Raw genomic sequence first — 18,391 nt, forward strand, 5'->3', positions numbered from 1 at the left:
TGGTTCATACTGGAGTCAAAGAGCTCCGGTATGAACCCACTTCAGTGCATCCAGGTGGCTGCACTGAATTGAACTGTAATTAAATGGAATCTATTCATAATATGTTTAGTTTATGATGTTCCAACATGCGGAGCTGTGGTCACTGTAATAATTTGACTAGTCATCGGTACCTGCTAGTGTTTGGGGAAAAAAAGAAAAGAAAAAGTTGGACTTGACTTTGTGCAACTTATCGGACAACCTCTGCTCAACTGCTGATGAAAAGTTCTGGGATAATGTTCTGTTTTTTGTTCTTTTAATTCTGAATAACAGACTTAGTCTAAGTGATGTTTTTGTCATTATTTGCCGTTAATATTGCTAATAAAGCCTGCAAGTTCCTGTGCAGCATTTTCACTTACGTGCCTATTATGTCACTGTGACTAGTCGACTCCTTTTATTTATCATTTTATCATTGACTAAAAATATGAGTATATGAATATGCAACCCTTAGTTATGGACTTGACACAGGGGAGTGACAAACAGTGAAAGATTTGAGTTTTCTGCTACAGCAGACGGCAACAAAAGTTTCATATTTTTCGTAGTGGAACAAGTTTCTCTTAGTGTCTGTTGACTCCTAGGAGATTACATAACTTGTTTTCTGCTGCAGGGAAAAAAAATCTGATAATTGGTTGCATTTTAATTGGTTGCCGTGCAACAGAAGGGGAGGGGCTTGCACCATTCCTGCAATATATGCATGCAGTTATGGCAAGAACCATAACTGCATGCATATATTTCATGCTTACAAAGTTAGGCATAGTGATTAATTGTGATTCAATGTTTTAATTGATTTACCACAGTACTTCAAATTTGATAGCCCCTTCCTATGTCTGCCTTGCAGCAATTTGCACAACCATTCTGTGGAAAATCAGGAAGGCTTTTTTTAGGGAACACCATTCCATTTTTAGGGCAAGGAAATCAATGATGTATAAGATTAGTTTTCCCTCTGAAAATCTGCCCATATTCTGCAAACTGAGGGCATGCTGACCATTATCTGTTGCAGGCTAAATTCTTATATATTTTTAGTTATGAATTAATAGATTAAATTATCTCTTAAATTTAATAGATCATTTATATAACATTAAATAGCAACCTGTCTATAGCTTTTCTTCATTACATTTGGTCTACTCCATTGCGATTGAGTGAACTTCCTTCACCTTTTATGGAGCACTGATGTGACAAACATACAGAAGGAACTGTAAAATGTGTGCACAACGGCGCCCAAAGAGAGAAATTGGGTTATAGGTCCAATTCACTGAGAGTGGGAGGTGCACAAACAGATTACTCTACTGAGTTGCTTCAGTGGAATGCCAGCCATCTGATGTGGACGTGTTTTTACATGAAGACAGGTTAGGCAGCAAAATGTATGGCAGAATGTGTGACTATTCTCTGCCCTGCTATGAATTGTGAGTGGGGAAGGTTGGATATCTGCTTAAAACGTATCCAGATATGTTAGAGATTGCTTGTTTTTTAGTCTCTTCATTCTTTTCCCTCTATATTTAAAGAATCCACGATTAGCTATAAAAATAGACCTTATAAAGGAAATATTTATTTTAGATGTAAAAACAATACAGTAATAATACTGTAGGTTATTTAGTTTTTATAAATTTTAATAAAATATTGTCACAGGAAAATCGCCATGTTTTTCACAATGCAATGCATTCTGGGTAAATGACGTGTAATGGTCCAACTGCCTGGCTCCTCCAGCCAAAACAGTGATGAGTAACGTTATTAAGCCTTTTCAAATTGAACTGGAGTGCATTGAAATTGATTGTAACATAGAAATAACAAGAGGCAATGAAGGTGAGGAGGACCAGAGGAAGAGGACAGAGTTGGTGTAGAAGCTGGTGATTGCTGCTGATGCCTCCATCTTCGTAATTAAATGATGAATGAGACGTACCTCTGGCCAGACTGTGTGCTCTGGTAGGTACTTCTATAGCTCTGTGTCTGGTTCGGCAATAGATGGTTAGAGTCCAATCTTTGTTCGGTGTTGGTAGTGGTTCCACAGTACCGGTGGTCTAGCTCTGTTGGCGCTGCTTGTCTTTGACGTTTCTCTCAGCGTCTGTAGTGCTGTGTCCGGTTTGGCATCAACTGTGCTGTTTAGAGTGGCCTTGGTCGGTCAGATTGGTGGATTTTTTTAAATTACAGCCAACAGTGACACAGTGTGGCATTATCTAAAATTCCGCCAGTCGAACGCAATATGATAGAAAACAACTCCGCGGTAAAGTTAGTCTTCCTGTGTTTACTCTATAGATTCCAGTACAAAATGGACCAAAACGCAGGTGAAAAAAATGGTGACCTCCACTGGTGGAAAATCTAACAAAATATATACATTTTTGAAGTAATTATGAGTTCTGGCGATATCATAAGTGGCAATTTTTTTAATTAATTGGAAAATTACAACATATTTAGGCAAACATGTTCACACTTAAATTACATCACTTTAAGCCTGAAGCCAAGGTTCTTACCTAAGTTCATGCTAACCTAAATTCTGTGAATTGAAGGTATTACTGATCACAAAGGATCTTTATTTAATTTAGGAGGGTATTATTTTTCTTTTATTTCAAATTTAAATAAAAAAATACTTTATTAATCCCAAAGGGAAATTAAATGTTATTATAGCTCATCAAGATTCTTCAAAGAGTTATTGAAGATGGTGATAGCTGTCGGCAGGAAGTGGTCTGTACCACAATGAACCTGAAGAAGCCTCTGACTGAAGATACTCTGTTTTCCCAAGACAGTCTCATGAAGAGGATGGGGAGGGTTGTCCATAATTTTCTTGATTTTATGAAGATTCCTTCTTCGCATCTCATCTCTAGAGGTTCCACAGTCGTCCCCAGAGCAGAATCAGCCATTTTTTCAGGCTGTTGAGCCTTTTTAGGTCCCTGGCTCTGATGCTGATCAATGAAAAGATGACGCTCTCAACAACAGACTTATAGAAGATCTGAAGCATCTGACTGCAAACCTTGAAGGATCTTAGCTTCCTCAAGAAGTCCAGTCTGCTCTGTCGCTTCTTATAGACGCTTCACTGTTGTGTCTCCAGTCCAGTCTGTTGTCCAGATGAACACAGAGGTATTTATATTCCTTAACCACCTCCAGTTCTTTTCCCATGATGGAAACAGGATTTGATCTAACCCTGTTCCTCCTGAAATCTACAATCATCTCCTTTGTTTTATTCACGATTAAGATGAGATGATTGTTCCCACACCTTAACACAAAGCGGTCCACCAGCTCTCTGGACTCAGCCTCTTGTCCATCTCTGATAAACCTGACAACTGCAGAGTCAATTGTGTATTTCTGTAGACGACAGAAGTCAGACTTATGCTGGACGTCTGAGATGTACAGAGAGAGAAAAGGAATGGTGAGAGTACAGTGCCCTGTGGTGCTCCTGTGTTGCTGACCACCTGGTTAGACACAAAGTCTTTCAGTCTGTTTGTGAGGTAGTCATAGATCCTGGTAATTGTTGAGGCCTCCACCTTTGTCTTCTGGAGTTTCTCACAGAGTAGATCAGGCTGAATTGTGTTAAATGCACAAAAGAAATCACAAACATGATCCTCACAGTGCTGCTTGCTTTGTCCAGATGACAGTGGGTTTGTTGAAGTACGTGTAAAATGGCATCATCAACTCCAACCCCACGACCAAAAGCAAACTGCAAGGGCTCTTGATATGTCCTTGTCTGCTTATTCAGGTGGGCCAACAGGAGTCTCTCCAGGACCTTCATGATTTGGGATGTCAGGGCAACAGGTCGTTGATGACTGACTGATGGGTGAGTTTTCTTTGATACTGGAACCAGACAGGATCTGTTCCACAAGAGTGAAACCTTGTCTTGGGTCAGGCTAATGTTGAAGAAATGTTGCAGAAGGCACAGGCTTTCAGAACTCTGGGACTGAAACCATCCGGACCTGCAGCCTTGTTCTGGTTTAGTCTCTCTAACTGCCTCTTCACTTGACCTCTAGATACAGAGAAGTAAGAGGGGGAGGCAAAAGAAGCAGCAGTATCTCCTGATTTGGTTGAAGACGAACTTGTGGAAGCATAAGGGTCCACGACTGAGGTGGAAGATGGAACATCTGAGATTTGATAGGAAAGCAGTGGGTCAGAGGAAGGTGGGATGTCTGTATAGCTTGTATGGCTTGTTCCTGAGCTGAACTTGTTGAAGAGTATGTTCGACTTATTTGCTCTGTCTAGGCTTCCATGATCCTCGGTTTGCTTCTTCATCCCTGACCACACATCTCTGACATTGTTCCTCTGCAGTTTGTTCTGCTTCTTCCTGTACTTCTCCTTTCTGTTTCTAATCTTGACTTTGAGCTGCTTTTGTATACTCTTCAATAACTCCTCATCTCATTCCCTAAAGGCTCTTTTTTCTTTAACAGTTCCTTTAGGTCACTGGTGATCCATAGTTTGTTATTCGGGAAGCATCTTACTGTTCTGGTGGGAATGGTGTGGTCCACACAGAAGTTTATATAGTTAGTCACACACTCGGTCATGGCACTGATGTCATCTCCATGTGGCAGGCAGAGAGTAGTCCAATCAGTAGCTTCAAAACAAGCCTGGAGGTGCTCCAGGCTTGTTTTGAGCCATCTTCCTAACAGGCAGTCTCTTCATCAGGGATTTGTATTCAGAGCAGAGATAAAACAAGATTATGATCGGATTTCCCTAGAGGGGTCTTGGTTTGGAGACATATGCATCTTCGACATTAGCATTTAAAACAAATCCAAAACCTTGTTTTCCCGGGTGGAGCAGCTGACAAACTGGTGAAATGTTGGCATGTAGAAGAGAGTGAGGCATTATTAAAATCACCAGATACTGCCACAAATGCATTAGGGTGTTGTGTCTGTATCCCAGCAGCAACAGATCTGATGACATTGCTTGAGTTATCGGCAACAGCTGAGGGGAAAATGTAAACAATTACCAAAATAACACTGGTGAACTCTCTTGGTAAATAATATGATCAGAAACTTACTGCCAAGAGTTCAATGTCTGAACTGCAGAGACGAGACTTCACAGTAACTTGTCCTGATGAACCATCTGTCGTTCATGGGCACTGCTAGTCCACCTGCCTTCTTTTCCTGCTGCTCTCTACGTCACTGTCTGCTTGTATAATGACGAAGCCTGGCAGAGAGGGACGTTGGAGTCGGGATATAATCCTGCAGCCATGTCTCCGTATAACACATTATGCTGTATTCCTTAAATACTTGCTGAGTACTTGTCGGGGCTTGATGTTCATCCATCTTGTTAGCTAATAATTTCACATTGTCCACTACAATGGATGGTAGAGATGGTTTGAACTTCCTCCTTCTCTCTCTCCTCTTTGCTACTGCTCTGCAACCACAATGCCTCCTTTTCAACTCCACTGGTATTTATGGCTTGAGCTGTGATATTATTTCAGTTTTTCCAATGTTTGTCAGCTGCTCTCTGTTATAAACCACCCTGTCGCTATGGTTACGCATCATAAAAAATAGCAAAATATAAAAAATATTGCCAAAACATCAGTCCAACCACACAGAATCCAAAACAAGGAGCAGTTGTCCACAAAAAACAAACAAGAAGTGCTCGAAAAAAAGAAAAAATCTCTAAAAAAGCACAGAGCTACTCCAACCTGCTGCCACCCTCAGGGGCGCAATTCCAGAATACCAGAGGCTTTTATTGAGAAGTCACCAGACAGGAAATTGGTGGAAAGAAATGAGAAGGCATGGAGCAAAGGTCTCATGGTGGGAATAGAACTGAGGACTGCAGCCTCTGTACATGGACCTCTACACTACGCAGCATAGAAGTATTTTAACTGAATAATTTGCACAGACCAAGTGAAATTCCACTTTGAATCAGAAGCTGCGTTCAATACTGTTATTTAATGATTTATGGGAAACCAAAGTCAAAAAACCTATTTTGGTGAATGTTTGTCTGGAAAAACATTAATATGCTCAACAAAAGTTTTAAAGTTATGAAATGAATTATCTGTAGGATCTGTAATGATTTTTTCACATATCAGAAAAAAGTGTTAAAAAGACACCTGGTCAAACAAGTACAAATGTATATAAATATTTTTGAATTAAGATTTTATGTAATCCTCTATAATGTCAGAGTGCATTTCTGACCTCCCCCAGAATCTCTGGAATAAGTGAGACACACAGAGGTTGTTTCTGTAAAACATTGGTTAAAAATTCCTGAACAGAAAAAAGTAAAGTAGTGATTAAATACATTTTTCATAAGAAATAAGGAGACCTTCCAGTGAAATTTGTAAATTACTGAAAAGGTTTGTTGTTACTTTCTCCTGTTAAAGACTTGTTTATTAGTACCAACTGAAATAATTTCCCTTAAGGTAAGGGTTAAAATAAATACTGAGTCAAAGTTTAGAACAAATCAATGCATGGATGTACTCCAACTTTCTTTTTGTATTAAAAGATGTTAAGTCGACAGGACATGTAAAAATATTACTGAGTAATTATATGTTACGGACAACATTGACAGTAAAATGATATTTAAACCCACAACTAGCCTTAAAAACAACAAATCAAAAAACACAATTAAAATGAATAGCAATTATTTGCACTTTTGTTTAATCCAAATTAAGCCAGCGGCTCCATCAGGCCCCCCAGGGCTTCAGGGGCCCCATAAATGATAATATTTTAACACAGACCACAGATACATGAATGTAACATTGGTTTATTGAGATGATCAATGCTGCTGAATTTGATTTAATGGTTTCAGCATGCATAAATTAAAATACTTTAAATTGTTTAACATTTAAATGTAAGATTTTAAGAAGCTGGCAAGTTTACTTTGTAAAAGTTCAAAGAACAATATTCATAGTTAGATTGTTTTGTTACCATAGCTACAATCTGATGCTGTGAGTTTAATGTTTGAGTTTGAGCTGTTTGTTCACAAATACTAGTGAAATAGTAAACTGCAATTATAACTTATTGCATTTTAGGTTGGCCAATTAAACTACTCCCTTCTCCCAGATTAAATCCAACACAGAAGCTGTTAGAGGTGCTGATGATTTTAGCAGCAAGAGGGGCCCCTAAGTCAAATTCTGCTCAAGGCCTCATACAGCCTGGGACTGGCCCTGAATGATGTGTCTGTTGTGTTTTTAATAAGCATCACAGAAACTGTTTTGGTCACTCAAGTTTGTGGGATGAGTTTTTCTGATCTTTGCGCGCATTAAATCCGGCTTACTAAGCATCTGATACGGTTTGATGCATCGTGTAAACCGGAAAAATAATACTAAAAAAATAAATAAATAAAACAATATAAAACCAGCATGGTGCTTGAATGAGAGGAGAGCGTGAAAGCTCCTCACCAGGCTGAATCTGCATGATGAGGTTTGTGCTGGTTGGTTAACCACTAACGCTCCGGCCAACCGGGACCACATACAATCAGTGCAGACAGAGCCAGGCACTGGACAGCGTGTTGAGATGTAAACGGCATACATAACCCTTAGTTCACAAAGATAAATCATTCTCAACGCTCCCTCAATGCGCACCTCTGAAAGCACCATTACAGAATGAAGTTTCTCTGTCTGCTTCTCTAATCTGGAACAAACTTGCAGAAAACCGAGTTACTTTAAATCAAATCTAAAAAGCCTTTGGTCAGTGTTGCCTATGATTTAAGAAATTGGAACATCTTAAACTGTGCTTTGGATTCCAACCTTTATTCACTTTATTTATCCTTCTTTTCCAGTTCTAATGGTTTTTGCTTCTGTTTCATGTTTTCATCATGTATTGGCCCGCTGCTGAAATTTGCTCCACAAATAAGCTTGACTTGACTACAGATTTTAACTGATTACAATTTTTCTTTAAGAAAAGATTTAAGAAAAGCATTAAAATGTCTTTTTTCTTGCCTTTGTGGCATGAACAGTCACTAATTATTAATATCAGGGGCAGATGCAGATACACATGTGTGGACATGTGTATGAGAGAGCAATCAGTGTAAAACTGAATTTACTATTTTAGAGGAAGACATTGATTCACATTTTCCCTCCACGGTTTGTACAGTGAAAACCTGTATGTCATGGAAAGTAGGCCCTCACATTAACTCTTCAGCTAATTTTGAACTAATCTTGAGAGGTTTTTTGTAATATTTAAATTCTATGACCGACACTGAGAGCTCAAAATGATAAACCCCAACCATTTTGCTGTACTCCAATCAGCTTTCTAGCTATCTGCTGAACATTTTGCTCTCTCACAGTCTGAATGAACCACTGCCTTATGTAAAATTGCTCTTTGACTTAAGTTTTAGTCACCTCACTCATACTAATGATAGTATGCACTTCTGTTTAATCCAGAATAATAGCAAATATTGAGTTTTCTTTCTACAGTAGCAGGTTCCCCACCAAAAAGTATTGTTGCAGTATTTGTGAAGGCAGGGTTCAATTATTGGAAAAATACAGAATTTTGAGTTTCTTATGGAATAACATAATAGAGCAGATACCTTCAGATCACAATCTATACACATAAATCATTGAGCTTTTTTACAGTATGAAGCTTTGTATTTTGTGAAGGATTGCCAATTCTAATTCTTGTGGCATTTCACAAAAGACATAAATGAAGCTGTGTCCTTCATATACTAACGTGTTTACCTGAGTTTTGCTCCATCACTCTGTGCTCGTGCTGCACAGTGATGGACAATACTTGTTGCTTCATGGTCCAGCTCCATATTTGAGTCAAGCTGGGGTAAAATTTATTCTTTCAAGCCTCTTAGATGGTAAAGCAGATACAAAAGAGAAATTATAGGAAGGGACTCAACGTAGCTCAAGTTATCTGTGCCTGATCTCTATAAGATAAACATAAATGGGCTTGCTGTTCCACAGAATCCGGTTTGCTGTTGTTTTAGGTTCTGGTTTGATGACTGTTTTCCTGTGTTGTCTTAAGAATGAAAGTACCATGGAAGATCATAATGAATCAAACCATGTGATCACACCGGCATTCCTCTTCATGGACTGTTTAGAGGAAACCTCACACACACCTATTAAAGAAGCGTATCTATGTATTTTCCAGGTACAGGGCTGTTTTGTACCAAAATCAACTGATTATGTTACTTTCAGCTGTTATGAAATATATCAAAACCTATGGAGAGAAAATGGTCTCATAATGCTGGATTTGTAATCTTTGTAAACCTCTTTGTGTATAACTTTGGATAGTTACAGTGAAAAATATTTTGTGCATAACTGGGTACTTGTAAATATGTGGTCAAATGCACATACAAATATTAAGAAACTATGTATATAAAGTAAACGTATAGACACACAATTACATTTTCCATAAAAAATAAATTTTATGGAAATTAAATTTTTTAACTTCAACCTCACAATTACAAATTCAAACCTTCTCCTATGCCTATGTGAACTTCTTCGCTTACCTGGGGTCAGGATGCAGAGGTAGCAGCCTAAGTAAGGAGGCCCAGAATTCCCTCTCCCTAGCCAGTTTGGCCAACTCCTCCGGGGGGATCCCAAGGCGTTCCCAGCCCAGCCGAGAAACATAGTCCCTCCAGTGTGTCCTGGGTCTTCCACAAGACCTCCTCCTGGACACCTCACCAGGGAGGCATCCTAACCAGATGCCCGAGCCACCTCAACTGGCTCTTCTCGACGTGAAGGAGCATCAGCTCTACTCCCTCTTGGATGATTCAGACACAAACATTTCAGCCACTTGTATCCGGGACCTCGTTCTTTTGGTCATGACCCAAAGCTCGCGACAATAGTTGAGGGTAGGAAAGTAGTTTGACCGGTAAATCGAGGGCTTCGCTTTTTGACTCGGCTCTCTCTTCACCGCAAGAGACTGGTACAGCACCCGCTTCACTATAGACGCTGAACCAATCTGTCTGTCGATCTCCCGTTCAATTTTTCCCTTATCCTTGTGGACAAGATCCCCAGGTACTTAAACTCCTCCGCTTGGGGCAGGACATCCCTCCCGACCCCGAGAAGGTGCTCTACCCTTTTCCAGCTCAAGACCTTGGCTTCTCCTGTGAACCGCTCCAGTGAAAGCTGTAGATCACGTCCAATCAGTTCAGAACCACGGATGGGTTTGGATCATTTTGACACTTTATCAATTTCAACTCAGAGCCTGGAGCAGCTAGCAACTGCTGAAGCTAGGTTTATTGTTGACGCGTTGAATCGGACACACAGAGACACGCGCATCACAGCACCTCGTGCACCTCTGGATCTTTGTAACTTGGCGCGGATCGCACCCGCCGCCGTTCACACAAACTGGATGATCTGGAAGATGCTCTTCCAGGCGGCTCCAATGTAAACCTTAATTATAAACGCCATAGCAGTATCACCCACACCTCTGCATGCTCACTCCTGCTGTTTACATCAATAAATGAAGTCCAGTTTGTAGAAATGGTCTTTAATCAAAATGTAAACAATGTAAAGCTAGTGTGAATAACATCCTGTTGAGGATTACAGAACAGATGTTCAAAAGAGCATCAACTTCCTGTCAGAGACTCCATGGACATTTTTTGTACCGCCTGCAGGTTGCTGGCTTTATATTTTCTCATCATGAGAACAAATTAATTAAGTAATGCTGTTTGTCTTATGTTAATGATCATGGTTAATAAAACATTATGGGACTTTTTGTATACATTGCTTTTTTATAAATATTTTTTGTTTCCTTTTTAAATGGCTGTGTCATAAATGACTATATGGATGCGGAGACTCTAAATGAATTGCGTATTGGGACTAATGAAACTCTCCAACTCTGCCCAGCACTGACCTGTGTTCATGAATACAGCAGCTAATGGCTTTATACGTGCTTTGAAGAGCCACTATGAAAATACCATGTTTATAATCCTGTTTATAGATGCTGTTGATCAGGTTGAAAATGGCAATTGTAAATACCTTTTGTACGACCAGCATTTACATTTCCAGTTATTAAAAACTGGAAAAATCAGCTAATGTTTAACCTTTGTCTGAGGGGGGTAGCATAGCCAAAAATTGTATTTTAGTAAGAGAAACTACGTAAATATGCAGACAAAATTTACAATTATGTACATGTTCCAGTACTCAGAATAATAAACAAAATAATGAAACTTAATTCAAAAACACTTTATTAATCCCAAAAGGAAATTAAATGTTGTTGTAACTCATTCATTTAGATAATTCAGAGTTATTGAAGATGGTGATGGCTGTTGGCAGGGAAGATCTCTTGTAGCAGTCTGTATTACAGCGATTCTGAAGAAGCCTCTGACTGAAGATACTTTGTGTTCCCTAGATAATCTCATGAAGAGCATGGTCAGGGTTGTCCATATTTTTCCTTGATTTTTTGTTTTACTAAAAATAAGTCACTTCAATTAAAAATAACAAATTATAGGAGAAGAAATAAAAATCTCCAGATCTTAGCTTTGCACAACCTTTAAATCTATGAAATCAATACTTGCTCTAAGTGATGTATACATGTTAGAACAGTGCAAAGTACAACAGGCTGAGCAGACAGAATATTACTTCAGATATTACAAAGATACATTTCTGATGCTTTTTTCATTCATTTTGGTATGAAGTAAGTCAGAGTGGACAAAGTAGCCAGAAATTGTACTCAAGAAAGAGTATGGCTACTGAGTTAAGAAAAACGTAATGTGCAACAATACCACAACAAAAAGTGATGTTTAACATCAAGCTTTCTGAGCTTACGTCAAACCTCATTCTAGAGAAATGCTGACAGTCATCATCTCAATTGCCCTGCTCAAATTACACATACAGCCTCTTTAAATACTCGACTGGTTTTTAAATTTCCCAATTTGAATGTGAAAAAATATCTATATTTCAACACTTAAAAACAAATTCAAGTGTACTTGAAATTGTACTTCTTCCTTTGACAACCGCAGACTGTTGGAGACTCTTTTTTTAACTTCACATTTCATATTTTGCCAATTTCATATTTTTTTTCTGTTCTCAGACTTTGACAGCTGAAGTGTACACATTCCTCCAGGCGATTTCATTTTTTCCCTTTTGGTTATGTTTTGAATTAAACAGTAGTATACCAGTGGTTCTCTGGTTCTCAATTATTTTAAATTAACTGTCATTATCTGATTGTTTTACATGGTTACAAAAGCCACCTTCCTGAGTTCATCATTGAAAACAGTGAAAGTAAATGTTCATACCTTGCCATTACATTACAAACAAAATCCAGTTTGGTTACTGAAATAATCTGAAACTGACATAAGCAGTTAAAAATAAATAAGATATTTTACAAAAAATACATGATTCAAAAAATAAACTGACTTTGAGGCCAAGAAATTGTTCTCTTAACTGATTTTCTTGTTCAGCTGTTGTTACTAGAGATGATTTCTGTAAGTCTCTGAAAGATTTCTGCTGCTGGAACCAGCCGCTCAGTGTTTGCTTTTTAAAAACACTCACTTTGAACCTGTACAGAAGCTGCTCTTGCAGTTTTTTTATTTAAATATTATTGGTTCATTTGATTTTCTTCCCCTATATGGTGCTTTATTTATTTAAACACAAACTGTATGGTGTTTCGTAATGACCCTGATGACAAGCCAACAAGCTGAAACTTGTTCTACCAATAAAATTGCTTCCTAGCACTTCAAATCTTGCTCGAGTCGTCACCTCAGCAGCTTTGGAAAAAAGTACAATATATTTATCTTTTAGATCCCCATAACCTTTTAAATTGAGCTGAACTTAAAGGATGTTTTTATCCTCTAGTTTGGTCAAAGTGTCTGGTTATAGCTGTGTCACAGATGACCAAAAGTTTACTTCTTTTTGTTTTTGTTTTTTCATATGACCCTTTTTGTAAACTCAGTTTTTCTCAGGTTTGGAAGTGTTGGAGATAAGATCCTCATTGTCATTTGTATCTGTTTTTAAAATGATCCATCACATTTGAGGTCTGTTGTTTCCTATGTGAGCACCATTGTTCACCTCTACTGCTATTCACAACTCATTAGGTACGTTGGTAGGAGAGATGTGGTTTATTTTAAGAGGTTAAAACTCATTATAAATGTTTTATCTCATTGCAAAATATAAATGTTAAGTTGAACCAAAGCAGTTTATTTCATTTGTGTATTTCAGTATTGTTATTTACACTTAGTGGATTTCCGACTGTTTTTTTTCTTGCCCAAAATTAGTCTACATTTATACTTATCCATTTATATTTCCTTGACACGTTAAATATGTTGTGATTTTGTGTATATTTATATGTTGATGTGTTTTTTATTCTGTTGACTGTTCACAAAGGAAAGTAAAAAAAAAAACCTTTGTTTTGAAGTTATATATTTGTTTGGCCAAATCTAACATCAAAAAAGAAGAAAATGTCAAATATCATCTGCAATTGTTATTAAGGTATTTAAAAAATGCATCCTGATATCATCTTTGGCAATGTCTCTATGAAAGAGATTACTGGAATTCAACAGGTAGTTTTATCAGAAATTTTAGCACTTCTGTATAAAGCAGATTCAAAAAGAACCACTGGGCTCCGGTGCCTGGGCTGCTGTCCACACCCGCAGTTCTGGTTAGTCAACAGAAAATAATATTTTTAATTCAGAAGCTGCACAGTGGTGCAGTGCTGCCTGGCAGCAAGAAGGTCCTGAGTTCAATTCCCAGCCTGGGGTCTTTCTGCATGGATTTTCCATGTTCTCCCTGTGCATGGCAGGTTTTCTCCAGGTACTCCGGCTTCCTCACACAGTTCAAAAACATGACTGTTGATTGGTCTGTATAAAATCTCCTTAGGGAAGTGTTTGTGTGCATGGTGGTTTGTCTGGTCTGTCTCTGTGTTGCTCTGCGATGGACTGGTGACCTGTCCAGGGTGACCCTCCTCACCTGTTGACAGCCCACAAGACCTAAATAGGATAAGGGTGTAAGAAGATGGATGGAAGGATGGATTTTTAACACATATTATATGCTGCAAAATTCACCAGGACAGAGCAATATGAAAAGGCAAGTGCAGTGCTATTGCTGTTCAAGACAGGGTGATTGTGATGTTTTATTTTGTTGTTCTGCCATAAAGAAAAAGGTGAATGTTGTTTGGAAATCTCTGGATCAAATTGTGATTTCTGATTTCACACCAGAACTTTCTGTTGTATTCTCTTTCAATTCCAAAGAAGAGTTGAACAGGATTTCATTTTAATGTGGCATGTCAAGGCCTGAACACTGGGTCATGTATCCTGGTTCTCATCCAAGATGGAGGAATTTCCTGGCTGTCATCCTGTTGATGTGAAACTGTTGGCCTGCTGTTATCCTAGAGGCTCAAAGCTCCTCTTTATTTTGGGAGTTTCGCTCTGATTGGCTGTCGGTGCCATCAGTCAGATTAAATAGGGCGGCATGCGTTGCCTACACTGTAGGGCTCAGCCTGGTTGCTAAGAAACAGAGCAAAGACCCCTCGCCAGGTCACTAGACCTGTCTTTCAGTTAACATTTATTTCAGTTATGTGCATCTGTGTTCATGTACAAGTGCAGCTGTGTGTGAGTGAGTGACAGAGCAGATTTCTAACCAAAAGGTTTTAAAGTGGAACAGTTTCCACTGTTTTGTGCTGCTCCAGTTCTTTCTGATATGATGCAGACACACGAGTGAGTCTCCACCCCCTCATGTCGCCTCAGACCCAGCTGTGCCCACATCCCTTTACACACACACAAACGCACAAAAATCCCCAGCCCTTCCACTTTGAGGACCCTCATTGGAAATCCTGCATTTCTTAACCCTCCTTTTTAATGTTGCATGTCAAATAAAGAGCATAATGTAATGCTTACACTCTCCCAAATATGTTTTAGATCCACAATTCATCAGAGTTCAGCAAGCGCAGTGATCCTCTGTTTGAGCTGAAAGTCCAGCGGCCTCATGTATAAAGCGTGCACACGCACAAAACATGTGCGGTGCCATATTTTGCAGAAGTCGGCATGTATAAAAATTAAATTTGCGTCAAAGTTTGAGTAAATATACGCAAACTTTTTCTGTGGACAATTTCAAACTACAAACCATCAAAACTCACCTAAATGCACTGAAATCTGATGACATTCAGTTATTTAGACTGTCAGGGACCAGGCAGTACAATACGCAGAACACAGGTAGTTGAATTCAAAAAAGGTGGGTTTTTATTTACCCAAAAATATGAACAAAGGTTAACAAACAATTGACGACAACCTAAAATTCAGTTTTTCAGAATCTTGTAACAGAACATAATAATGCACCGATTGCAATTTTCTGGTCCATCACTAATCTTTAAAAACAGTGGGTTGACAGTTACTAACCAGGCCCATGCAGACGTGACCTGGTGGCCTGCTCTGTCAGTCACACCTGTCAGGCAAAAGAGGACAGTGGCCAATTTTCAGACCTTTCCAGAGGTAGATAAGATCAGTGGATAAGATGGGGCTTCACATATACTGGATCAGTCGCTCACCAATCTCCAAAAATCTGGGCAGATTTGTGTATTGGACTTATTTTTTTTAATTAAATAAGGGCAATAAAAAAAATTTAATTCATAAATGTTAGCCAATTGAAGCTTATTTTCATGCACACTATATGCAGTCAATACTTGGTCTGGGCTCTTTTTTGCATGTATTACTACATCAACATTCTTGAGCATCTTGTGATCTGCTCGCATAGTGAACATGCTTGGACTACCGACTCCAGGCATGTTGGCAGTTTTTTTTTATCAATATTCTTCACAGTTCTAAGGGGAATGCATGATTTCAAGACCTTTTTAAATCCCCCTCTTGACTCATAAGATTCTTCTTTCTATTGGCTTCAGCCATCTTTGAGGAGGATGACTTTTGGCACTGAGTAACTTTCTTCCCCCATTAATCTCTGTTTCAATGCAAGGAATGTGACAGTCCTTCATCCATCTCTAACTCCAACCACAGCCCATTCTTTGTGAATCTCCACCAAACCCTAGAATGCTTTTAGCTGTACAAACCTCTCAGGATGTAGAACCTTATAGTCTCTGCACCTTCTTCTTTCATTCACCATCTAAATCAGCACTCTGATCCTTTTTTTCCCTCCACTCAGCTTCCATTGCTATGGTTGGTTCCAGCCTTGAGTAGACTGCCAGGTTCTGATAATTAATGATAATTTATGACTGAATATTTATGAGTCACATTCACTCGTCTGCACTGATTAATGCCCACACATTCACACACTGATATAATATGATACCATTTGGGGTTAATGTATTGCTCAAGGGCACTTCAACATGGTTGACAGGTTAGGAGACTGGAATTGAGCAGTCAGCCAGCATAGTCTACCCATTAAGATGCAGTTGTCAGGAGCCTTTTCCATGATTGTGTAAGCTATTACATTGCGATAAAGTAACTGTATTAAACTCTTGTAGCTGGAGTTTATGTAGTTTTCAGATCATCTATGAGTTTACCTCAAACACATACTGTTACAGTGCTAATGTTTTATAGGTAAATTAACAATGATTCACTGCCTTGCCACAAAGAAATCCCCACCAAAAATAAAACTCACAGACTCTAATATTTTGTTGAACCACCTTGCGCTTTGTTTCCATCCAGTCTTGCATTCATTTTCCACCAAGATCTCATTCAACTACTGATCAAAGCCTTCTTCAAAACATCACAAAGATTCTGAATGGGGTTAAGTCTGAACTCTGTGGTGTGAAAATGCTCCCTGAAGAAACCATTCATCAACAGAATAACTTGGTCATTCAGTGTCTTCAGGTGTTCAGGTTACCTCCTAATGTTGCTGATCCTGGACCCGACCAACTGCAGCAACCCCAGATCGTAGCACTGCCACCACAGGCAGCTGCAGTAGAGGCTGGGTATGATGAGTCACTTCATCTTCCTCTTTTCGTACCCTGATGCACACATCACTCTGGAAGAGGGTAAATCTGGACTTGTCAGATCACATGGGTTTAGGGTTAGGGGTAGGGTAGGGTTAGGATGCTTGTAGATTGTAGCCTAGTGTGTGGACAGTCCTTAATCCAATTTTATTAGCTTATGGGTCTCTTTAAACATTTTCTCTGCTTTATGCCAATGATTTGACCCTTCTTAAACAGACTAGCATCCTTTCCATAACTCCAGCATGTTTCTTTTTCACACAGTTTTAAGAAATGAGAAGCTACTCATTGCATCAGCTGGGGTTTGCCAGGGTATGAATTAGACCCATCAACCCAAAGAGATTTTTTATGTTCTTGATATGACTGTTTCCAAATAATAAGAATATTAAAAAATGTGATGATTTCGATAACCTATAGTGATCACTGACTGTCTCTGTTATCAGTCTCATGCATTCATCTTTTCCTTTTCTTGACCTAACTTCCTGCTTTTTTCTTCTTCTGTCTTTTGCCCCTTCTTTTAGTTGCTATTCTCTCCAACCTTAACAATAATTTGCATTTTGAAGGCCTTCCCTTAAGTACAGTCCAACCAGCCTGTTAGTCAAATTCACCCCTTGTTGGTGCCTAGAATGTGGAATCAGTTTGAGTTGAATTCAGCTAATGTGATCTATTTGCACCCCTACACTAATAAGCACAAACATAAACACAAGCTCTCTTTTGGTTACCTCCATGAATTGTGTGGAAAGTGTCTGCGGTTGCCACGGTGCCTCATTAAACCTTAATGAGAAGGTGAATAATTAAGAATAAAGCTGAGTAAGGTCACCCTGAGTATTTTTAGGAACTGGTCTTTGTTTCAAGATAGAAGTATTTTAATGGTGCTCGACTGAAAAAAAGTGAAGCAGTTATGTCTTAATTCCATTTTCTGCTTTTGCAAGTCACTGTAAGGTGGAAGTGGTTTAAATCAGCAGGGTGCAATGTTATTCTGTTGGATTTCACTTGTTATGTGAGGCTAACCGCGCTGATGCAGCTCTAGAGACGATGGGCTGTCACTGATCCACTCTGCTGTTTCAGGATTGGTTATAGTCTCAACTTTGTTTGTTGGGCTTTAGTTAATCTACATCTGACCCAGAGTGGAACAAACTTATATATTTGTTTCTAATGCTTAGTTGGCTATTTAAAGTTGGCTGGCCTTGATGTTCAAAACAGTAAATACACTGATCGAAGATGGAAAATGTCACAAGAATCACTATTTAGACACAGCATGATAAGAATGAAAATGCTTTTTTATTGTACATTTGCTATACAGAATCACAACAAAATTTATGTCAGTACAACCCATCCAACACGTGCCTGGGCAGCAATGGCTCCACAGGAGTTTAGCTGGGGAGGCATTGACTTATTTTGGAGGGAAAAGTAAACGAGCTTTTATTTGAATATAAATACACAAACAAACCTTTATGCAACCTTTTAAATAAAAAAACTAAGTTAATACAAAATAAACAATAAGACGTATAAAATGTTGAGTAATGCGCTCAAATTTGCATAAACATCAACTCATGTGTTGCAGAAATATAAGAATCTAATGTTTTTCCAAATGGTGAAGTCTATTTATTTAAATGCAAAATCAATAC

At 38.7% G+C, this 18,391-nt stretch overlaps 1 protein-coding gene and 1 long non-coding RNA gene across 2 annotated transcripts in view; one reads left to right on the forward strand and one right to left on the reverse strand.

Annotated features, from left to right (window-relative positions):
* LOC103129836 (protein kinase C beta type-like) overlaps positions 1-18,391 on the forward strand; it is a 92,577-nt gene that overhangs the window by 10,621 nt on the left and 63,565 nt on the right. The window lies entirely within an intron of this gene.
* Positions 4,738-18,391, reverse strand: part of LOC107834320 (uncharacterized) — a 21,600-nt gene continuing 7,946 nt past the window's right edge. The window contains exons 2-3 of the long non-coding RNA XR_001660111.1: positions 12,532-12,536; positions 4,738-5,058 (exon numbers count right to left, since the gene is read on the reverse strand). This is a non-coding gene — a long non-coding RNA (uncharacterized LOC107834320). The remainder of the gene's footprint in view (positions 5,059-12,531; positions 12,537-18,391) is intronic.

Source organism: Poecilia formosa, unplaced genomic scaffold (assembly GCF_000485575.1).
Source record: "Poecilia formosa unplaced genomic scaffold, Poecilia_formosa-5.1.2 Scaffold583, whole genome shotgun sequence".
Classification (NCBI taxonomy): Eukaryota; Metazoa; Chordata; class Actinopteri; order Cyprinodontiformes; family Poeciliidae; genus Poecilia; species Poecilia formosa.